This window comes from Aedes aegypti, chromosome 2 (genome assembly GCF_002204515.2).
Source record: "Aedes aegypti strain LVP_AGWG chromosome 2, AaegL5.0 Primary Assembly, whole genome shotgun sequence".
Taxonomy (NCBI): Eukaryota; Metazoa; Arthropoda; class Insecta; order Diptera; family Culicidae; genus Aedes; species Aedes aegypti.
Window position 1 is genome coordinate 76,582,185 of NC_035108.1, and position 25,769 is coordinate 76,607,953.

Consider the following 25,769-nt stretch of genomic DNA (forward strand, 5'->3'; position numbering starts at 1 on the left):
TGGTCTACTAGCGTAGTGGACGAACCTTCGTCCAAAAATGCCAGCGTATCGTATCGTCTACGCCCATAATGTAGAGTAACTGGTACCATGCGAAAGATTACCGATCGATCTGATCCCTGATGATTATTGTTTTTTACGCTTTGGAGTTGTACGAACTCCTCGGCCCGATGCAATAATGCATGATGTAGACTGCCACCGAATAATAGTTAATTCACTTTAATCTTCAATTCGCTTAACTAATCCACAATTTAATTCCTTTGTAGCTTCTCGCTAGTCATCTAAACAATTTCTATAGCTGTCATATTCTATTGACCATGAGCCCTTCCAGGGGTTCCCAACAATACTAACTGGAAAAAAATAATCTTTTTCAGAAATTCTTCTATCATAATCAGTGCTAGGAAAGGTAATAATAGTAGGCGTGAATTTTGAGAAACTCACGTGGCTCTTCCCAGTACTGTAGTTCAAAAACTTGAATCTCATCAAGTAGCCTCTGTTGGATGCATGAATTTTTTAAATCAACGAACCAATGCACGAGTTCACTAATTTGACGTTTGGGCGGTGCCGAATTCACTCGTTGCCATGGTCACGTAAATCACACGGCACCGCTCAAACATCAGATAGTGAACTCGTGCACTGGTCCATGGACCAATGCACGAGTTCAAATATTTAACGTTTGAGCGGTGCCGAATTCACTGGTTTCCATGGTCACATAAATAACACGGCACCGCTAAAATGTCGAATAATGAACCCGTGCATAGGTCCATAGTGTCATTGACGAGTAGAAGCATTATCCTTAGAATGCTAATGTCGCGACTGTTCGTGTGACCAGCATCTAGTTTGCCACGATCTGACAGCTTGAGTACCGGGTCTATAAGTGTCAAATCAATTTTTACAATCAAAATAAAACATTCTTTATAACATGGCACCAAACAAACAATCCAAAACTTCAGTAGTAAATATTTGTAAAATAATTCTGTTTTGTGATAACAGCGCCACTAGCGTTCTACTATTTATATTTCTATTCATTGACGGTTCTAAATGCGGGTAACATTTATCAACAGAAATTTGGGGTTTCCCTTAGCAACGGATGTTTTGCTATTTTATAGGCTTTCTGCCTACAGCAGCGAAGGGAGTGAATTCCGCTGGCTTCGCTGACTGTGATTGACTTTGCTTGGCTACTGTAGAGTGATTTTCAATACTTTTCCCAACCCTGATCATAATTCTCACCTTCCTCAGCGCCCACCTTTGCAAGTGAGTACGCTTCCTCATTGCCGTAAATAAGCAATGTAAGGGGACCCATTCATAGGTAATCTTGAATGATCTTTCGACCTGTGCACCTTCTCTCTTATAAAGTAACAGGTTTCATCGATCGCAGTGCCACAATAGAACTAAGGCTATCCCAGAAGATGAAAAAGTGGTCTGCGGGCATGTTGCCAGATTTACTACGTAAACCCTGCAAGGTTCCAGAAGTTTTCGGACGGCGGAAAAGTTTTCATTGAAGACACCGAATGTTTTAGCAATTATGTAGTTCAAGGTCTTAACATCAAGCTCAGAAAAATTTATTTGCGATATGAAAACTCGAAATTTCGAGTCATACAATTCCAGTTTTATCTACCCAATGCCACCCTCTCGATTGGGTGAGAATGGTACTATTTTATATATTTATGAATTTCGATAAATATTTCAACATTTGCAAATGCCTTATCTATTTTCCCGAACATGAAAGATTTAATAAAAGTCATATTACGACAATTATCCAACAATCAACATAGACATAAGCTTTCTTAATCCATTTTCACCCCGATGACGATACTCGCGATCTTGCTGCGTGAAGCCAACACGTGACGTACAAAACCCAATCCATATTTATTTACATAGATTTTGAAAAGACCTCAAATTGAACCACTACATAATGAATTGGATTTTTGGATTGGAAATTTTAAATGGAGGTTTGGATTTGAGATTTGGATTGAAGATTTGAATTGGAGATTCAGATTAAAGATTTAGATTGGAGATTCAGACTGGAGATTTGGATTGAAGATTTGGATTGTAAATTGGTTTGGAGATTTGGATTGGAGACTCAAATCGGAGATTTGGGTTGGAGATTCGAATTAGAGAGGGGCTTTCCTTAGCCGAGTGGTTAGAGTCCGCGACTGCAAAGAAAAGCCATGCTGAAGGTGTCTGGGTTTGGTTCAGGATCTTTTCGTGATGGAAATTTCCTTGACTTCCCAGGACATAAAATATAATCGTGCTTAGCAGCGTTATGCGAATGCGAAAAATTGCAACTTTGGCAAAGAAAGCTCTCAGTTAATAACTGTGGAAGAGCTCATTGAACACTAAGCTGAGTAGCATGCTTCATCCCAGTGAGGACGTTATGCCAAGAAGAGAGAAGAGAGAGATTTGAATTGTTAATTTTAATTGCAGATTTGAATTGAAAATTTAAATTGGAGATTTGGATTGGGATATAGATAGGAGATTCATATTGGAAATTTAGATTGGAGACTAGACTGGGGCCCAGATAGCCATAGCGGTAAACGCGCAGCTATTCAGTATGATTATGCTGAGGGTCGTGGGTTCGAATCCCGCTGGACGAGGATCTTTTCATAAAGGAAATTTTCTCGATTCCCAGGGCATAGAGTATCTTCGTACCTGCCACACGATATACACATGCAAAAATGGTCTATCGGCAAAGAAAGCTCTCAGTTAATAACTGTGGAAGTGCTCATAAGAACACTAATCTGAGAAGCAGGCTTTGTCCCAGTTGGGACGTAACGCCAGAAAGAAAAACTGGACTGGAGATTTGGATTGGAGATTTGGATTAGAGATTCAGATTGGAGATTTGGACTGGAGATTTTGATTGGAGATTTGGATTGGAGATTTGGCATGGAGTTTTGAATTTGAGATTTGTTTTGGAGATTTGTATTGAGATTATTGAGATTCTTATAGCAGATTTGGATTAGAGATTTAGATTGAAGATTCTTTATTTAAGATTGAAGTTTTGGTTTGATGTTTTGGACTGCATATATGGATTGAAGAGTTGAATTAGAGAATTTGGTGTGAGATTTGTATTGTAGATTTGGATTGGAGATTTGGCTCAGTGATTTGAATTGGAGATTTTGATTGCGGATTCAGATTGAAAATTTTGATTGCAGATTCCGTCTAGATATTTGCTGGAATTCAGTCAGGTTTGGATTAGTGGTTTGGATTGGACTTAAGGTGATTATAAAACGAAGCCAAACTTTGAATTTTCAAATGCACAAGACGAGAGAATCTGACAACAGTTCACGTAGAAAACCAATCAAGTTGCTTGCTTGCTGGTGGTGACCAATGGGATAGATTGTCTACGTGGAGCGCTGTTTCGTTCTCAAGTCTTGTGCTCTTGAAAATTTGAGGTGTGGCTTCGTTCTATAATCACCTTAATTGAAGTTTTAATTATTATTTTTTGCACAATTTCTAAACTCGTACAGAAGCCTAATTTTGCAACTCCTCATCATTTTTCAACGCCCATCTCATCGCTCAATCTATTCGATGGAGCAAATGGAATAGGCTGCACCACAAAACGAGATGAAAACTTGGAATCGACTACCGATATGCCCGACGATGATGTATTTTCATTGTATTTAACTAATATACACAAATGCGCCATTGAAGACGACATCAGCTTTATGGTATCACAGCAACTTGGTGCTCCGTTGTCGAACTGCTTAGATGTCGTTAAGGTGAAGGTTAAGGTGAATCTTGGAATACAAAGATGGCCGTCACAATGGCCGACTTGGGCCCCTACTCACGATTTCTAAGGCACTAAACTGGAGAAATAGTTGCCAAACATTTCTGATCTTCTTATATTAAGCTTTCTGCTAGTGCACAACGCCAAAATAAAAAGTTCACCGTGTTAATATAAAATATAATATATTGGTAAAATAATAATTTTAGCCCAGTTACATTATACCAAACGATGATGATAGTGTGGTCAAGAATAATATACCTAGATATAGGAAATGAAAATCATGTTTAAAAAGATAGATAATACTAATAAAAAATAAATAAAAAAAAACATCTATAAAAAAATCGAAGCAACTTCTAGTCTAGGATCTATCCAGTAAGCAAAAAGTGTTGCCAATCACGATCAGTACATTCGAATTTGCTGGATTTGGGCAAAGAATCTTGAAGTTCATTATAAGAAACAAGGTTTCCTTAAAAATCACGCCTTAAAAATCTTCGAGTGAACAGCAACAATATTTCAGCTACCCATGCGAACATTTCTGCATATTAAATGCACTAATTCAACCATCAATAAAAAGCCTCCGCCTCTCATTGCTTTTGCGTAGAACCTAGTTTCCAAACTGTGATTCGCAGCACCAGCTGAGTTGTGAACCAATCTTTGATAGGTCGCAAAAATATCCTATTTTGTATACAGGGCAGAATTACCAAATATGGGGGCCCGTAAGACGACCAACCAATGGGAACGAGTCGACAACTCACACCATTCGACTCGGCTCACCTAACACGAATCGCAGCATAAGCACAAAAAATTTTCACAAATATTTTATGTACTTTTGAAGATTTTACAAGCTACTGATTAAATTGAATTGTTTTTGGGGCTTATAACAATAAAGTTCATTTGATGATTCCCTTCTTATGGGTATCTTAATTCAAATCATGTTTTAATATTCAGATTGTTGAACATACAGATTTACTTAGCAGTTTTGAGTTGATGAAATTGGTGTAAGGCTGGTCTTTTTCTAGAGACTTGGTATCTATTTTTGTGAAAGTCTCTATTTTTATGAAAGGTCTCAAAGGTTTCTATTTTAATCAACATGGTCGCTAGAGTCTCTTTTTTTCCTATTCAGATATTCTTATTCAAAATTCTACAAGCTCCAGAGAGAAATGCAAAGACTATTTCGCAACTTTTCAGCAGGTTCTTCAAGAATTAAGTGTCTCATGTCTCAAGGAAAATCTTCAAGAAATCTACTTGAATACTTTCAGGGACTCATACAGGGATCTTCTTTAGGAATTCTTCAAGAGATTCCTCTACTAATTCTTCCAGCAATTTTTCAAAGGATGCATAGAGGATTTTCTCCAGGAAATTCTTGAGCACCCCAACGGTACTACCTCCAGTAATTTTCTCAGCGATCACCCCGATTTTTTCCAAAGACTATACTAGGAGTTCCTCGAGATATTTTTTTCACTAATACTTCAACCGAATACTACAGTGATTACTCTAAGAAATCTTCCAAAGATTCCATAAGTAAATATTGTAGGATATACTGAGCAAATCGATCAACGAATCACCGGACGACCCTTGAAAAAAAAAATCAAAAGAATCTTTGTAGAAATGTATTATAAAATCTCTTAGGTAATTTCTATGTTTATCCTTGAAAAAAGCAAGCTCCATTCTTGAGATATTTAAAACAGAACTTTTGGAGAAATTCCTTAAGAAAATTCTTGGAGGAACTCCAACTAAAACAATCACTTAATGAACTCCTGGAGAAATCTTCGGAATAATTTCTGAACCTTTGGGAAAATACCTACATTTTCACGAAATTCCTTGAGAAAATCATGAAAATATACGTACAGTAATACGTGCAGTAATTATATGATTATATGATGAAAAATCAAACTCGTATCGTCTGATTCATTTTAGGTTACGTTTTGTTTTTCTGTTTCCTGTTTGGTCCATTTTCAGTCTCTTTTTTCAAGGTAAAGGTCTTCAAAGTTCCTGTATTCAAGGCACTATGACACTACCAGCCCTGCAGTGTGATCGATAAAGTCATTTTCAAAATAAATATTAAAATAATTAGGTCCTATTACTTGATCTGCAGATATCTAAATTGCATTCGAAGCTAACCTTAAACATCGTTGAGTAAGTTTTCGTGACGGTTGGAAAAGTCATGTTAGAAAATCGTTTAAAATTTAAGCATGGCACTTTACTTGTTTTTTTTCATATCGTTTATAATCTTTCTTAATCTTCTTGTTTCTCGTGAAGTCAACAAAATCCCATTCTGACTGTTCTAATAATTTGTTTTAGTAATTTAATTTAAGTTTATTTGCATAAATTTCAGCCATTATTCCGTATTTATTAAGGCATTCAAGAAGTATGTACTATTGCAATGATTCTAATTATTTACGAATAGTTTAACTATAAATATGTGTGTTGAGATTTGCGGGGCTCGGGGGCCAAGGCCACCTGTTTGTAAATATTCACTATTATTCTTAATGTCTTCATGATTTTTTGCAAATGGGTTGAACGTGTTCTAATTTATAAGCCTAAGGAATTTATTGCAATTATCAGGCATTATAAAGCACAGTTGGCACTAATGATCAAGATGCATCAATTAAAAATGTTATATTTGCTTAGTATTATATAAAGTTTAACATCTGAATGTTAATTAAAAAGCAAAACAGAAAACATTGAACCGGTTGATGAAGTCTTTTTATTCGATACAAGCGTTACTAACCATATTTGTTGAGCTGTGTAAAAATTAAGTTTAATTATTTCACATCTGGGTTGTAAAATGGTGAGTCGACAACCAGGAAGGAGCGTCCAACCACAGACAAACAGACGTAACACTTAGAACAAATCTCGATTAAAATCATTGTCAAGAGGACATGTACGCCCAATGCTAAAATTAGTGTGTTTGGCCGACAGGCCAACAGATGGCGGTAGTGTGTAAACGTCAAACGCGAACAAAAACGATGCGAGCGCTGCAGGTGGCGGATTGGCCACCTACCATATTTTTGAAGCGACCGTTAAAATGGTGGTCGATGCACAATGATGAGAGTGTGACGTCTGTTTGTCTGTGGTCCAACATAGCTCTGGTCCTCGCAAGTCCCTACCGCACGCTTCCACGGGTCTAACGATGACAAAGACCGCCAGCTAAGGGTTGCGTACTTAGCTGGTAGTGCAAACTGGGCACTGTTGTCCTTCTGACATCAGGTAGAGTGAGGGGGTGCGTCCCGAGCGTCTGTTCACCAGGAAATGCGGCTCAAACAGCGTCTGTTCTGGTATCCAGCGGCTGAGTATAAAATGTTGTATCACGTCAACTAACCTAAGGTGGCAGCCCCATCAACGTGACGTAGATAGCGCAACCCCGGTAAGGTAGCTTACCGAATTACTTATCTAGGCGTGGCCGCCATGATGTGGCGTGGCCTAGAGTGCGGTGGCCTAGATCTGGAGAAGGTGAATTCCGGGCGGTTAATCCCATCGCCAACACTACGTTCAAATATAACATCTACCACAGCGGCGGCGATAAGGCAGAACATGGAGTCGGTTTCATAGTGATCGGGAAGCAGATGAAACGCGTTATGAAGTGGAAACCGATTAGCGAACGAATCTGTGTACTGAGGATACAGGGCAAATTCTTCAACTACAGCCTGATCAACATCTATGCACCGACGAACAACAAATCTGATGACGTGAAGGACGCGTTCTATGAAGGCCTCGATAAGGCCTATGAAGAGTGCCCAAAACACGTCGTGAAAATCGTCATCGGTGATGCGAACGCGCAGGTTGGAAGAGAGGACTTTTTCCGTCAGATCATCGGTAAGGAGAGTCTTCACTCCGCTACCAATGACAACGGCCTACGACTAGTGACTTTCGCTGCTGCCAGGGGGATGGCCATCTGCAGCACCTACTTTGCACGCAAGGATATTCGGAAGCACACCTGGAGGCATTCAAATGGTGATATTTGCAACCAGATAGACCATATTCTGGTGGATGGCCGACATTTCTCAGATCTCATCGATGTTAGGAGTTTCAGGAGTCCTAACATTGACTCGGAGTGCGGTTATCAACTGTAGCGAATTCAAGATCACAGCGAACAATGTGATTCAATATCCAGCGCTTCTCAGCAGACGGTGTTACAGCTGAATACCACCAAAAGCTGGACGAGCGGATAAGTGAGGTCAATGTGAGCGAAAATTTCAATAATCTATAGGATGCAATCCATGGAGTGGTGAGTAAAACAGCGCGAGATGTGATAGGTACTGCTCGAAGACGCCCCAGAAGCGGATGGTTCGACGAGGAGTGCCAAAGGGTGACGGATGAGAAGAACGTGGCCAGACGTCGGATGTTAGTGTCTGGTACCAGGCTAAACAGAATCCTGCGAATCCATCGCAGGAAGAAAAAAGAGTTTGATGAGAACGTGATAGCCGAGGCGCAAAACTGTATGGAACAGAACGATATGCGACGATTCTATGAAACTGTTGATGGCGTGCGGAGAAAGTCAGCGCCGTCTCCCGTCATGTGCAATGACCGTGAAGGTAATTTGCTGACAGATAAAACGATGGTGGCTGCCAGGTGGAAAGAGCACTTCGAAACGTTACTGATTGGAGGGAACGATACAGCATCGGAGAACAGAATGAACATCGACAACGACGGTCAAGCTGTAGAGCCTCCATTTCTTGGTGAGGTTAAGAAGGCGATTAAAGAGCTGAAGAAAAACAAGGCTGCTGGGAAGGATAAGCTCCCGGCCGAACTTCTCAAGCACGGTAGTGAGCAGCTGCATAGAATAATTCACCATATACTTCTAAGGATATGAGAGGAAGAAGAACTGCCTGCTAGCTGGATGGATGGCCTCATTTGCCCTCTCTTCAAAAAAGGGCATAAATTGGAGTGCGCCAATTACCGAAGAATAACGCTCCTCAATTCGGCGTACAAAATAATGTCGCGTATTTGTTCAACAGATTGAGACTGCTTGAAGAGTCCTTCGTCGGCGAACACCGAACTGGTTTTCGTGAAGGCCGATCGACGTCGAATCAAATGTTTACCCAGCGACAGATCCTTGATAAATTTCGGGAGTACAACTTGCAGACTCATCATCTGTTCATTGATTTCAAGGCGGCGTACGATTCAGTTAAAAGAAACGAGTTGTAGGAAATAATGATGGAACATGCCTTTCCGACGAAGCTGATTAGACTGATTCTTGCAACGTTGGAAGGATCGAAATCAAGTATACGGGTTGCGGATGAGATTTCCACATCCTTCGTAACCTTAGACGGATTGAAACAGGGCGATGCACTTTCAAACCTATTGTTCAACATAGCGTAAGAAGGAGCAATAAGGAGAGCTTGCGTGCATAGGAATGGCAGTATTATCAGACGTTTGTATATGCTTCTTGGTTTTGCGGACGATATCGACATAATCGGGATTGATCGCCGAGCCGTGGAAGAGGCATACGTGCCTTTTAAAAGGAAGACAACGCGAATTGGGCTCATTATCAATTCCACGAAGACCAAGTACATGGTCGCTGGTAGACATCGTGGGCCCATAGGTGATGTTGGTAGTGAGGTGGTGATAGGTGGTGATATTTTTGAAGTAGTTGAAGAATTTGTGTACCTTGGAACTCCAGTGACTAGCGATAATGATGTTACCCGCGAGGTTAAAAGGCGTATTGCAGCTGCGAGTCGGGCTTTTTACGGACTTCGTAACCCGCAGCTTACAGACCAAGACCAAACTCGCGTTGTTTTCTTCTTCTTCTTCTTGGCATTTTCGTCCTCACTGGGACAGAGCCTGCTCTTCAGCTTAGTGTTCTTTGAGCACTTCCACAGTTATTAACTGAGAGCTTTCTTTGCCAATGTTGCCATTTTCGCATTCGTATATCGTGTGGCAAGTACGATGATACTCTATGCCCAGGGAAGTCAAGGAAATTTTCATTACGAAAAGATCCTGGACCGACCGGGAATCGAACCCAGACACCTTCAGCATGGCTTTGCTTTGTAGCCGCGGACTCTAACCACTCGGCTAAGGAAGGAAAACTCGCGTTGTACAAGGCTCTAATTCTTCCGGTAGCTTTGTACGGTCACGAATCATGAACGAAGAAGAATAACTTTTTGCCTTTCGAATGCGGCTTGGAGAGTTTCAATTGGACGTGTAATCACAGAGATATGGACAGAACACTTTTGTATGTTTTGAACGGGTGAACCCAAACTTTTGCACGGGAGTTTATAAATAACAGAGATCCTACCAAAGTTGCCTTTTTTGAACGGATAACACTGCGGAACACGTTTTTGTCTCAAGCACCAAAACACCGCTATTGACCCAATCAAGGGTTGCTGAATCCATTGCCGTTTTCAAAAATATCATAGCACGTCTAGTTTTTGATACCTAGGCTGTTGAAAATGCATAAATTGACTATTTTAGCCAACTTACGTGCAAGTTTATCAGCTTGTATGGCAATTTATTCGCTTAATTTGTCACAGAATGCAAACTTTATGTGTATAACAATACTTATCATCAAAGTTTATAATACTTTCGATGCGAAAAATTTATTTTTTGGTGGTTTAAATAAGTATTGTATTTTTCATATAAGAGAAACGAAGAATTTTGTATGGAGATAGCAAGCATGTTAAAAAAATCGGTTTAATCTAAATCTTATCAGGCAATTTCAACCAAATTATATCCAAAATGAAAGTTTAAGTCTTATTATGCATGCTTGGTGGATTAGATCACGAAAAAGTTTGATAAATAATACTTTAAATTTTAGATAATCATCAATAAAACCAGTGTTTAATACAACTTTGGCGACCTGTTGCTAAAAATTGTGACGTGCTGGAACATTTCTGAGAATGGCATCAGATTCAGCAACCCCAAATCTACTAGAGGCACATAATTTGATCCTTGAGACACGCAAAAATGTCATTTTTGTTATGCTGTGTAATCGAAAAAGTTGTAAATGTATTGTCCAGTACTGTATGAAAAGTAGCAAAAGTACATGAAAGTAATTGAAAAAGGTGGTGTATATGTATGCCAATACCAGTGTTCGTTCTTTTTGGTCTTGATACTACTGAGAAAATCCAAACCACAATTCATTTAATTTTCATTTCCCTCGCCATCATCTTACAATGTTACAGAGTCAGCAAACATGATGTTAATGACACAAATTCGAGCCACCTTGTTTGGTGCTGACTAATCACATTGCCCTCCTGTTAATACCGAGCATTACCAAAAGCATGAAAGAGCATAAGCCCAGGGGGTGCAAAGAGGTTTGCGATGGGTCCGTTTGATAACAGTATAATGAATGAACGGGGAACAAAACAAGAACAAAGGTACCCTAGAGGATAATCAAATATTCTAATCTCTGTTGTTCACTTGACAGTAATGAACATTCCCTGTGGGCAATTAAACCTTCAACCCCAGAATTCCTCGTTGCCATAATTCAAATTAACTGTTATTAAAAAAAGATATTAAACAAAGACGCATCTAGAATGTTGAACAGCACTATTCTCAAGTTCGAAATATTCGTTTGCGCTTAAAGTTTTATTAGTAATAAATAGAAATAATCAATCCTTTAAGATTCAGAGCAGAATAATGTTTGGGTCCCAAGATTTGTTCTCTCAAAATTAGGAACTATGGATATGATGCATCTTAATTATGATGATTATTCAAACAATACTAAATTTTCGTCGCTACAATACAAGACGATACAATTTTTAACCCAAAAATATCCTTAGGAGGACGGAATTTGAACCCACTACCTATAGTATGGCGTTACTACCCGTTTACCGCCACATCTGTGTGGACCCCACTCACATTTCTGAAAGGTCACTAAACTGTTTTGAACGCTGGTTTAACAGTAACGTGACCGCAACTTGATAACATTTATTTGAACACATTAGCGTGCCGATCAAAGCACAACAGTTACTTGAAGCACGCGATAACCCTATTTTTTATATCTGATGAAATGAGAACGAGTAAAGAGGGGGTTTTGAATAAATTAGACACCATAATCGTCCTACCTTGAGTTTATCAGGTGTCACTCTACACTCGCACCACGTGACGTACTCCACTCGTCTCATCAACTGTTTAATCTATCTCCTTCTTCCAGCTCATGTATTTTAGTCTTATCACACTAAATATAACTTTGATCTTAATAAATCTAAAGTAACGCACGTCATCACTTAACCCGACACTTCGGACAACGAACCGTTTTTGCAGCCATGCGTCTGATGCTGGCCAACACTTGTGGATAACGTTTTTCGTTATCATCGTCATCGTCGACGGATTCATAAAAATTTATCACCCCTTGAAATAAAATACCACATTTTACCGCCGCCCACACACGCTCCTTGGCGGCATGGTCGGAACCGTTTCCGGCAGTCAACTTGAGCTCCATTAGCTGCTAGGTTGGGTATTAAGCTGGCTGAAAGCTCACGCGGTCGTTAATTTCCATCACCACATCCTATAGCTAACAAAAGTTGGAGTGGCACTAAACAGCAGAGGGCAATGAAAAATGGTTTGGTGAATTTTGAAGAGCTGTTATTTTGAAAATGTATCGTCTACAAATGGTGCGAAACAAGGGTCATTCCAATGTTTGAATGGTCTGTGTCACTATTTTAAAGAATGATGAATGAGTCTAGGTATTAAACTTTGCACACTTATTTTTGTATCCAGAGGATGTGTGGTTTACTAGCAGCCCTGTCGTCCTACTTAGTCGTGAGGGCAAAAGATCACGTAAGGAGAAAGGGGGGGGGGGGTGTTTCTGAAAACCCGAAAAAAAAACTGATCACGTGGTAATGGACAATCCCTTACCAGAGTTACGTCAGGGATGTCAAAATCTTTGTTTGTGGATGGAAGTTTTTTTTTTATCTTATAAGCTGGTTAAATCAAATCACCAGTAAAAATTCTGAACCACTACGGAAAATGTAATACAATATGTTTGACCAAATTAGGTTTATAGCGTTGTCTACTAAAGAACAAATTTAAACCCGTTTCGCAGTCGACATTTCACAATTTAAAGCTTTGATATTCTGCAACGATAGCATAATGGTTCTTAAATATCTTCCAACACAAAGCCACACGGTTCAAAGTTAAATCGACAAAAAATGCCATACGTAGGGAAATATGCTGTCAGCACGAAATACTCATCAAGTCACCCGTCAAGGCCGACGTAATTAAAGGCGATAAAACTATAAAAATCCCGTCCCCTCCGCTACCCTGTCAAACTCCACACCTTCCATCTGGATCATGTAAAAGCGACACAAAGTGGTATAAAACTGCAGACCCAGCTGAAGCAGAACCTGGTGGACAGAGGGTGAAAAAAAAGTAATTGGAACGAAAATTTCGTACAACAATCACATCGGGCGATCGTCCGTCCGTCGGTCCCGGTTGGGCTTAACAATCTTTGCACACGCTACGGCTATTAACTACACCCATGTCCCAGGTATGGGCACCGGAGATGGGCAATAGGGTGCGGACTGCGGAGTATAGCGAATTTCCCGCTTCAAGTACGCCAGACCATCAGGTGGCACTTCCGGTGCGAAGGTGGACTGTGGTTTCATCAACCGCACTCCCATGGGAGCAGCCAGAGGGGTGGCGATGGAAAAGATTTTGATATCAAATGTTTTGCTACCAAAACAATTCTATTATTGGATTTTTACAAATAGTCAACAGATTTTACACTTATTAAACGGTTGACAAACTTCTCGGCACAACCTTGGAATCCACAAGAAATGAGATTCCTGCCAAAGATCTCACAGAAAAATAATTCTTTAGTTTCATTAGCAGTTTCCACATAAAGCAAGATTTTTCTCGAAGGATTTATGTGCAGGGAGATCTACGTGTTCCCTGGGAATTCCGAAGAATTGTAATATTCATTCTTCCAAAACATGCTCCAGGAAGATTCTTCGAATTTTTCGTTAGTTCTACCTAGAGTTTTAATTAAAATTCTCTAAAAATTTAGCAACACAATTTTTCAATATTCTTTAGAAAAGTTATAACGAAAATTTTGGAAAATTTAGTCAAACACAAGGAATTAAGTTCACGGGTTGTTACAGAGATTTGTGCAAGCGACTCAATATTCCTTAAGAATCCCGTAGAACACACATAAATCCTTTTCACATTCTTCAGTTTAACACATTTTTTCAGACGTTTCCTCGAAGTCGTTTAGAAATTACACCCAAAGTTCCTACAACCCTCCTATATTAGTACTTTTCAGGAATCACTTAAATGGTCATATAATAATAGAACGAACAATTGATACAACTGGGGATTTTTTTTTATTTCCGTACGGGTTTGGGCCGAAAGGTCTCAGATTTTCATGAAACTTTTTCCACAGGCAGGGCTCATCAATATATGAATAAAAAAAATTGAGAAAAATTCAGGGTCGCCTATTTTCCCGAAAAACTCAGTTGGAAATATTTTGTTTTCCTCTGACACTACTTACTTTGAAAAATCATAACTCAAGAACGAAGCATCGTAGAAACAAAGTTTTTTTTTATGAAAATGAAAGCAAATTTTCTCAGGAATAAAAAAAATATTTACTGGAAAAAGTTTTCCACAAAATTTTCCACCGTTGAGAAAATTAGTAAAGAAAAGCCGGAAAAACTATGCTCCAACTCGTAGAAAATTTTCAAAAAAACAGTTTTGAGAAGATAATTTCATAAGCTTTAATGGGGACGGGCCTGATGTAGTGGTTAGAACACACGCCTCTCACGCCGAGGACCTGGGATCGAATCCCATCCCCGAGATAGTCACAAAAAATTTCAGTGACGACTTCCTTCGGAAGGGAAGTAAAGCCGTTGGTCCCGAGATGAACTAGCCCAGGGCTAAAAATCTCGTTAATGAAGATAGAAAAAAAAAAAAGCTTTAATCGCTGAAATTTTTGAAATGAACTTTTTTTTCGTTTTGAGTTATAGCCAATTTTGTAAAAAATGTGCAAATGTGCCATTTTGAGCCTTTTCTTTGAAAAATCATAACCCAAGAAAGAAGCATCGTAGAAACAAAGTTTTTTTTATGAAAATTAAAGCAAATTTTCTCAGGAATAAAAAAAAATATTAACTGGAAAAAGTTTTCCACAAAATTTTCCACCGTTGAGAAAATTAGTAAAGAAAAGCCGGAAAAACTATGCTCCAGCTCGTGAAAATATTCAAAAAAATATTTTTGAGAAGGTAATTTCATAAGTTTTAATCGCTGAAATTTTTAAAATGTTTTTTTTTTCAATTTGAGTTATGGCCAATTTTGTAAAAAATGTGCAAATGTGCCATTTTGAGCATTTTCTTTGAAAAATCATAGCTCAAGAAAGAAGCATCGTAGAAACAAAGTTTTTTTTTATGAAAACTGGAAAAAGTTTTCCACAAAATTTTCCACCGTTGAGAAAATTCGTAAAGAAAAGCCGGAAAAACTATGTTCCAACTCGTGTAAGATTTTCAAAGAAATATTTCTGAGAACAGAATTTTATAAATTTCAATCACTGAAATTTTTAAGATGTACTACTTTTAAATTCCTGTGTTTGGTCATAGTTTTGTGAAAAATGCCCAGATTTCTCGTACAAGTCTTTTCGTTCGAAAATCATAACTGAAGATAAAAGCGTCACAGAAACATTTTTTTTTTCAAATCAAATTTTCTCAAAACTTTGAGATTTTTTGAAATTGAATAAGTTTTCCAGGACATTTTTCACCGTTAAGGAAAATAAATAATAATAACCCGATTAGCTATTCCAGTTTACAAACAAAGTATATTTGAAAAGAGCGATCAATAAGATCCAATCCTAAACATTTTTTTTAAATACGCTCATTTTTCGTTCCTAAAACATGATCAAATATTGCCAAGATGAGCTGTTTACAAAAGTTTATAAAACTTATTTTCAAATTTATCAGTTTATAAACAAAACTACTTAAGAACGAAACAGCATAGAAACAAAGATTTCTTCAATCTGTAGGCATTTTTTCCAGCTATCTGTTAAGTAACTACTAAATTGACAGTTAAATCAATGGGTAGACAATATGGCAATTAGGTATTTACCAATTCTGGTTTAAAGCGTTGAAATGGCTTGAGAATCATAAGTTTACCAAAAAACTAACAAAGAGCAGTGAGAAAGTGCAAGTGTTGTCAGCTGTATATTACTCGTTATTACCGAAGCTGTTGAAATGGACAAAGTTCAATACTACGGGTGAGTCAGTAGGTTCTAGATATAATATACAAAAAATACAAGAACTTGCTGAATTCTTGGAAATTTATTTTCAAGTAAAATTTTCACGATTGAATGCTTCTAGTAGTAACTATCGCAATGCTACCATGGACGAAATGTTCAATCAAATTTTGAGTAAAATAAAGACTTGGTTTCCGCCTAATATTGTCGATGTTACAGAGAATTTTAATTCAGTTTTATTAAATGTAAACTCAGCTGTTTCAAAAACCTGAAAAGCAAATTGAACTTCTAAAATTACTTCATAGGAATTGGTCATATGCCAGAGTTAAAGCTCATTTTGACGTGTCTCAACACGTTATAATTGAATCAAAAAAATACAATTTAGGGATTATAACCACTTTCAAAAATAGGACGACCCTCGCATGGATCGGATGTCCAAGATAAAGTTTCAAATTTTTACCTAAGGGATGATATCAGTCGGCCATTTCCTGGCTAGAAAGATACCATATCCGTTAAGTTACCCAACGGAGCGCGCCAAAATTTCCAAAAACGTATTTTGCTTGACCCTTTGGATACTTTATATAAACAATATTTGGAATCCAGTAAGAGTGAACAGGAATCCGTCTCATTCACATCTTTCTGGAAACTTAAACCAAAACAATGTGTTTATACAAAGGATTCATCGGCCATGAATGTATGTGTTTGCATGATACATGAGAATATGAAATTCATGGTTGATGCATTGAAAAAAAAACTAATTGCTAAACTATTATGAACTTCAATCATAATACAGATAAGAAACTTAACACCTTTTTGACTAGTCAAATTATCTGTCCAAACAGTACTGAGGATTGTAAATTAAAAAAAAATAGATTTTGTTGCCAATCGTTTAGATGAAAATAACGTTGTTGAAGTTAAGTATTGTTTTTGGATTATTTCTCCTCGTTGTGAAATTATCAACAAAGAGGAAAATGTAAATGATTTAATTGAAAACTTGCAAAATCTGTCCGATATTTCTTGTGCATCAATTTATAGTAGAAAAACAAAATAAATTTATAAGATCTAAAAAGGAATCACTTGTAGAAACAAAAGAAATAATGTGCTAGATGGATTTCGCGGAAAATTATTCGTGCGTGATACAAGATTCCATTCAAAGCCATTACTTCGTACGACCTCAAGTAACATCCATCTGTAATTTATTACAAAGACAAATCTTCGATCAAAGTCTTAAATTTTGTTGTTTGCTGACATTAAAAAGCATAACACGACATCAGTTTATGCTTTTCAAACAAAACTAATTTCAAGATTGAAAAACAAATTTTCGGAGCTTGAAAAAATCATTTATCTCTCTGATGGTTGCGGAGAGCAATACAAAAATAAATTTCAAAAATGAGTGCAACCATGAAAATGATTTTAAAATTAGAGCAGAATGGCACTTTTTCCAAACCTCACATGGAAAAGGTCCATGTGATGGTATCGGTGGCAATATTAAGCGAATGGCTAGAGATGCTAGTATTAGAAAGTCAGCGGAAATTAATAACGCCAAACAATTTTTCGACTGGGCTGTGTCGCAAAAGGTGAAAGACCAATTTAAAAAAGATTGGGAATTTATCTATGCAACTGAAAATGACTATTCAGAGGCTGAAAATTTTCTTCAGGAAAGATTTTCTAACCTTGTTCCGATTCCTGGAACAAAAAAATATCATTCATTTATACCAAAAGACGAACGAAGCATTTTTGCTAGTGAATTCTCAGATGCACATGAAAACCAAGATAATACAGCATGCTTTGTTCTTAATAATATAAAGAAACGAAAATCTTCTGGTGTTAGCAACCAAAGACAATCTTCCCGGTTAAAAAAAAGATAGTAGTTGAGTTATGATTTTTTAAAGAAAAGGCTCAAAATGGCACATTTGCACATTTTTTACAAAATTGGCCATAACTCAAAAACGAAAAAAATACCATTTCAAAAATTTCAGCGACTAAAGCTTATGAAATCATCTTCTCAAAAATATTTTTTTGAAATTTTTCCACGAGTTGGAGCATAGTTTTCCGGCTTTTCTTTACTAATTTTCTCAACGGTGGAAAATTTTGTGGAAAACTGTTTCCAATTAACATTTTTTTTTATTCCTGAGAAAATTTGCTTTCAGTTTTCATAAAAAAAAACTTTGTTTCTACGATGCTTCGTTCTTGAGTTATGATTTTTCAAAGTAAGTAGTGTCAAAGGAAAACAAAAAAAATTCCAACTGAGTTTTCCGGGAAAATGAGCGACCCTGAATTTTTCTCAATTTTTTTTTATTCGTATATTGATGAGCCCTGCCTGTGGAAAAAGTTTCATGAAAATCTGAGACCCTTTGAACCACTTTGTACGGAAATAAAAAAAAAACCCCAACTGTGAAACCAGGATTTCCAAGATGAACGAAACAAGAAAACTGAAAACGTTCGTTTCTTCATTTTATCAATTATGCAAAACGAACATTCTTGGTTTCCGTTATTTGTCAGCCAATCGGAAGAAACCCGCTTTTCAGTTTTGATAATTACTCGATCCTTACTTAATCCTCGCATAATAAGTTTATTCTTTATATATTTCTTTCATTCTTGGTCTTGACAATGACTCTAGGATTTAGCCTAGAATATATAAATAATTTAGAAAAAAAAGCTCTCAAACTGCAAATAAATTTTTATTTTATATAATGAAACCGCTACGAAGTCAATCAATAGTTTCTACAACGAAACAATTCCACAGCATATTATGTAACCGGCTAAAAATAAATCTCCAAGACCGAAAACAAACAAATTTAATCATGAACCGAATATTTTATAATCGAACGAAATCATATATTTCGTATAGAAAACCAACATTGAAACAGAGTGTGTGAATCCTTCGTAAATACATTACGAATTTTTAGAACTTAAGTGCATATGACGGAATGGGTTCGTGCATTTTACGAAGGATACAACAAATTGCAATAATTTCTTCGAAATAAATCTACGAAACCATTTCACTGTAGAAAACAAGGAATGATTTCGTTAGTTAGCGGAAATCAAACGCAAGAAATACGGAAACGGTCATCTACGAAATGTTAAACGCATATTTGACGCACAAACAAACAGACGTAACACTCTAATTATTTTCATCGTACAGCAGAATAGCGCCCAATTCTAATAGTTGGTAGTTGGCCGACGGGCCACTCGTGGCGCTCGCATCACTTTTGTTACAGTTTGACGTTTGCTCACTACCGCCTAGTTCACGGTTGGCCAAATGAGGTCTTCTTCTTCTTCTTTGTGGCGTTGCGTCCCAACTGGGACAAAGCCTGCTTCTCTGATAGTGTTCTTATGAGCACTTCCACAGCTGAGAGCTTTCTTTGCCGATTGACCATTTTTGCATGTGTATATCGTGTGGCAGGTACGAAGATACTCTATGCCCTGGGAATCGAGAAAATTTCCTTTACGAAAAGATCCTCGATCAGCGGGATTCGAACCCACGACCCTCAGCATGGTCATGCTGAATAGCTGCGCGTTTACCGGCCAAATGAGGTATTTTTAGCATTGGGCGTAAATGTTCACGTGACTATGTTTTAAATTGATAATTGTTCTAGCTGTTACGTCTGTTTGTCTGTGTTTGACGAGTAATTCATGAAGTCGCTTAGCCGCTGAGAGATTGTGCAAAGAACAAATATTACGTTCGGTACATGAAAATGGCGTTATATGTACGAAATAGGTATTAGGTAAATACGAAAAGCTGTTTTCAGTGCGATAATAATCGTGGGAAGTCACCCCCGAAAAAATAGTTCTCTGCATTTTTTACATGTTACATAAAATATCGGCATATACCTTTGAGAACTCCTCTGAAACAGATTTAAAGATTACTGCGGATTTTTTATCTTGAGCAGTACAATAGACAGTTTATCATAAGACATCACCTTCTCTTTATGCAGTTATACTCAACCTATAAACAAAGGGTAGTACTCAATAAAAACTTAAAATTTGCTTGTTAAGAAAAACGGAGTCCAACGGGGATTAGCTGTATTTACATAAATGTTGATATGTCCAATGTTTTGCTTTTTCCTTATTTTCCTCAATGTCCACTATTTTTACCGTTTTCTGCTTCGCAACCAGATTTCATAATGTTTGTTGATTATCATTTGTCTAATATTCATAGCATTCTTAGATCAACAGAGTGCCGAATGACATCATTCTGAAATGTTTCATCTGCAATTTACGCAATGTGATGAAACATTTAGGATAATCATTTTAGCATGATTTACGCAACACTTTACGCTATTAAGTGAATCCTACTATAATCTTCCAATAAAACTCTAAATACAACTCTTAAATATGTCAACTAATTTAGCATGGAGATCGTTTTAAGAGTCCAGTAATGTTTAGAAGACTTATCTGCGCATATCCTGAAAATGTACTAGAAAGCTGGGACTTTTTCAAAAGATTTGCAGAGATGAGCTTTAAATTAGTAGGGTAACTCGGTGTAATACGCCCCAACGGGGCAATACGCCTCTCTCTATTTTCACGGAATTGAGGCTTCTTATACACGTTAATATGATCACATATCTTAAATATTTGCGAAAAAATTACGTTGCGCATATATGTTATTTTAGAAGTAAGAACAATAAAAAGAAATTCTAAAAATATCGAAAATCAGATTTTTGGTTCAAAATTTTGCTTCTGATAGGCAAGCCTCAGGGTGAATGATGCTCATTCTTTACTATTCAGCTTATTACAAAAACTTTTACCGACGAATGCTAATGGACCCTTTTAAGCTTAGCAGGTGGTGAAATTCTCCTTGGAAATATTTCTACAACGCTATGGACCATTTTTCTATGGGAGGGGCATATTTCCCGGGTTGTTTTGAAACGTAAACATTGGGACTGCTAACAAAAAAACATCTCTTACACATTTTGAAGCAACCTGGAAAGAGAAAGTTGCGTGCAGAGCATGACTAACCAAATAAGGAACACCTTGACATGGAAAACTTTAGAAGTGATACATTTGCTACTGCGATAGAGCACTATTTTCTTAAGCGGGGCGTATTACACCTTATTACCTTATACCATCGTTGCCTCAGTATAATCGTGAATGGCCATTTCTATATCCTCCGCAAAATCTGAAACATCCGCAAAAATTGACATATGCTGACAATTGACCCACAGAGCCACGTTTTCTTCCTAACAATTTGCATGTGTGGTTTGAGAATCGTATTAATGTCATGAACTTCGTGTGGTCTTGAATTGCCAATTTGTGGTCCATTCGAGATCATCACTGCAAGTCGTTTCAAAAAATGTCAGCTCTTTAGGTAAATTCTCAGGATATGTCCACTTTTATGGATTTTCCGGAGGACCGGATGATCCGGAAAAAGTGGACATATTATTTATAATAGAAGAGCTAAAAAGCTCGGTTTTATCTCGAATGGCCATTGATTGGTTCTCCGGAAAATCCATAAAAGTGGACATATCCTGAGAATTTACCTACAGAGCTGGCATTTTTTTAAAACGACTTGCAGTGATGATCTCGAATGGCCATTTATTGGTCCTCCGTACCAGCATTGCCTCTGTGTGATCTTGAATGGCCATGTTTTCCGAAATTTCAGCACATCCGTAAAAATGAACATTTCAAGACAATTGACGTAAAGAGCTCCGATTTATCTATCTATATAAATAAAAATGGAATGGTGCTTGTATGTCACGAAATGGCTTCCGAACGGGTCAACGGATTGACGCAAGTTTTTCACTGTTGCACTCTCCAATGCGACGTGTTCATGCGAGGAAAAAGATCAGGAAAGTCGCTGGAATACTCGGGAAAACGGGAGAAGACTAAGGTGTCATTTTGTATGGTGCATTTCTTGACGTTTTCCAACAGCCTACTTGATGGCAAGACGAAGTTTGCCGGGACCACTAGTTCCAAATAATTTTCATGCGTGATCGTATAAATGTTGTCACCCTACCAGGATATGTTCACTTATCAGATGTTCTGGGTTTCGCGGGGGACCACAAAAGGTCATTAAAGGCGATGACCATGCTGTTTGTAAGCAATTGCAGCTCCCAAGGTCAATTGTCAGGTTAAGTCCATTCTACTAATGTTTCGGATTTTCCGGAGTACAACAAAGTTACCATCAGGCTTGATATACTATTATGCATTCGCTGGATATGTGCTTCAAACTACATACTTATTTGAGATATTACTCGTGATCTTTTATTCCATATCACCAACAAACCAATATCTGTTTATGATTTTTGATAATCCACTTCAGAACAACAAATTATAGTCTTGTTCAGCTTTTTGCGTCTGGTCGGGTAATAACACACTTAAGCAATGCTCTAAGCAAATGTTTTGGAAAAACAAAACTTGTATAAACAGTTGCATTCAGAGAAGTTCTTAAATGCAATTCATTAAGAATACAAATAAATAGTTTTTAATGATATCTCAGGAGACTTATTAGGACTTAAATCCTAAGAAAAGATTGGACAAATTTTGGAAGAAATACTTGAAAAAAAACTTATAACTAGTACACTTCTTAGATGGATTACAGATGAATATTATAGAAAAAAAAATTAAAGAAATTAAGGAAAAATAACAAAATATCACAAGGAAATTATCGTGAATTTGTGTGAAATTAATCGGTAGGGTGAAATTGATCATTATTAATATAACGGTTCTACCTCATTTGGGATAAAACCGTTTGGTATAATGACATTTAGCATAATAGCCATTTGGTATAATAACAATTTGTCATAACGGCCATTTGGCATAATATTTCTCTTCTTCCACATTTCAAAACGTTCAGTTTAGTAAAGTCATCTCTGACGTCGCATATCGCTGGAGAGGTGTAGTGCAGATGAAGATCCATAGCATATGGGATAAATGGTTTCAATACAGCATCATAGGTAAACTTTCAAAACGGGGGAGACCCATTTCGCATAAAGACGTTTAGCACAAGGACGTTTCGCATACGTACGTTTGGCATAAAGCAGTTTCATGTAAGAACAGGTAACATTTTAAAGAAGGCATATAATTCTGATTATGCCAAATGTTCATTATGCCAAACGTCTGTATGCGAAACATCCTCATGCGAAACGTCTTTATGCGAAATGTCCCACACCCTTTCAAAACTGAGTGTGGTGAAACACAAACACCGAACCTGATAGATGCGTACAATTTGGCCAAATGAAAAAATGAAGAGCTTGAAACCCATAAACTACGAATTTCCTTGTGCGCCTGTGTACTTCATATGAATCTTTTGAATATAACTTATTCGTTCTACATGTAAAAGAGAAGTTGAAGTGGAAGAAGTACATCTCCTGTCTTTGCACTTCAACCTGCAAAATTGCGCAGCCGTATTGTTCCAATTATCCACAAATTTGAACTACGCATTGGTGCACAGTAATGATTTTAGACTAGTGAAATTCACCTTCTTTCAAACATGAGCTGTTCTTTTGAGTTTGCAGTTTAGCGAATATTAACTTTCACATCGTGTTGCTTCGAATTGCTGAACGCTTTGAAAGCTAGAGAGTTGCCAGTTTCACGGTGTTTTCAGACTTAATACTGACTTTTTCAGTCTAAAGTCTATAACTGCGATGTTTTCTACATACTCTATGCATAAGTGTCGCCGAAGAAATGCTTTATTTTTTAAATAAGGGCCAGTTAAGGGAATCGAAGCGTCCGGGCAATTCGAATCAACACGGTATCATGGCAATCCAATGTGAATAAACATCGATCTTGGCGTGCCTATGAATCGCTACACGGTGTGCCAGAAACCGTTATTAACAGAAAAAAAATGTCCATGAATTCGGCACCTACCATTCGAAAGATATAGTATTCAAGCATCTTCTCCGAGAATTTGAAAATATTCTAACGGGAGAATCGAAAGTTATAGTGATTTGAAGGTTTTAAGCTATTTTGCATGGGATATTCACATGCTTATAAATGTTCCTCAACGGTGCATCATTATTAACTTGTAAACAAGCCAAGTAACCATCAACTTTGCATTAAGCATTCAAAACATGTGATATCCAAGCATCTTCCCTGTAAATTTGAAATCATAACGTCGAGAAAATCTGAAGTTACAGTGATTTGTATATATACCATTATTTCTATGAATTAGAGCTTTTTTATGGCTTTTATATATTAGTGAACAGAATTTATAAATAAAAATGTCCACATGACTGACACTCGGCATTCAAAAGATGATTATTCAAGCCTCTTCGCAACTAGTCTGAGAATACTTTATCTAGAGACAACACTACTAGAGTACTTTGAAGTTTTGGACCTATAATAGAGTAAATTTTGAGTACTGAATTACCACGTTCAATGTTTTTACCACTACTAATTGCAACAAATTCTTATCAATATATTGATCAATGTGATTTAATAGCATGATTGACCGCCTACTGTTGCTTCTCCGTTATTACAAGAGCAACTATACATGCACAAGGAACCAACGGATGTTACTTAGGATTAGTCGCAGAACTCTCAGTGTGTAAGTAATGGGATTCTCATTCCTTGTACTAAGCAATACCTCGTTCTGCTGCGTCCGAATACATGTCAATTGGGGCTATGGAATAAGTATTTACGTGATACTATCTTTGAGGAAGCCTTTGGAATCCTCTGCACTTCCACGAAAAGTCAATGGGAGTTTGGAAAATTGGAAGTGGTTGTATAATAGATTCGTCTTGGTAAAAAACGCTTAATTACAATAGTCCTATGGATCATCACATCATTTTCACTGGTTATACCCTGTTATACCTCTCTTGAAACATAATGAAGTCATCAACATAATGAATAAAATAATATAAATAGTAATCCTTTTATATGCACAAAACATGACAGAATCAATGCATAATCGATACCTTTGATGACGAACTATTCAACGATTTCGCATGATGAAAATCATGTAGCATCAATCCAAAAAGTAATCTACCAGTATCTAAAGGAAAAGTCGACGCTAATAGTATCCAATAATTCTAGGAACTCAACAAAATATAAGGCTTGTTGCATTTACATATTTTGTAAAACATGAAACAAGGTCAATTTCTACAATAAACTCCTACTATCAATTGAACAAACACATGTATAAACGTATCCCCTTCGCTGTCATGAACAAAATGTGCATCATCATATTTAGCTTATTTAAAACACTAGCATAAAACGATCCCACTAGTTGATAATCCAACCTCGACTGAGCAACTTGGTGCCAGTTTCAAATTGTTCAGGTTCGCCAATATGCTTATTTGGGCCATAACAAAACACTGCCCCGCAAAACGCGAAGAAATGAAACAAAATTCCCAAAAACGAACCCATTTGCTTATGATTTAACGAAACACTGCATTTCTTCCATGTAAAATATAAGTTGAATGCAAATCTGTTAAGTTAATATGTGTCGAAATTATTAAATGCGTGTTGCGAACACTATTTTAGACGATTGAAAAAAATCTTAATGACTCCAAAACTTCAAAGTACTCTAGATATGTGGTTTTTTGATAAAATAATCTCAAACTAACTCCAAAGATATTTGACTACTATATTTTTTGAATGCCGATGGTCAGTCCTATAGACATTTTAATTTGCAGCTTACGTACACTTTCATAAAAAAAGGCATATAAATCAGCCCTAATTTAAACTTAACAGAAATAATCATAAAAATACAAATCACTGTAACTTCAGATTTTCTTGACGAAATTATTTCAAATTTACAGAGAAGGTGCTTGGATATCACATGTTTTGAATGCTTAATGCAAAGCTGGTGATAACTTGGCTGGTTTCAAAGTTAATAATGATGCACCGTTGGGAAATATTTATAATAATAGTGAAAACTTTCAAATCACTATAACTTTTGATTCCCTCGTTCGAATATTTTCAAATTCACGGAGAAGATGCTTGAATACTATATCT

The 25,769-nt window shown here is 37.1% G+C and overlaps 1 protein-coding gene across 12 annotated transcripts in view; it reads right to left on the minus strand.

The window, feature by feature from the left end:
• Positions 1-25,769, minus strand: part of LOC5576419 (calcium-binding protein E63-1) — a 372,289-nt gene that overhangs the window by 254,561 nt on the left and 91,959 nt on the right. The gene's annotated exons all lie outside the window — the stretch shown is intronic.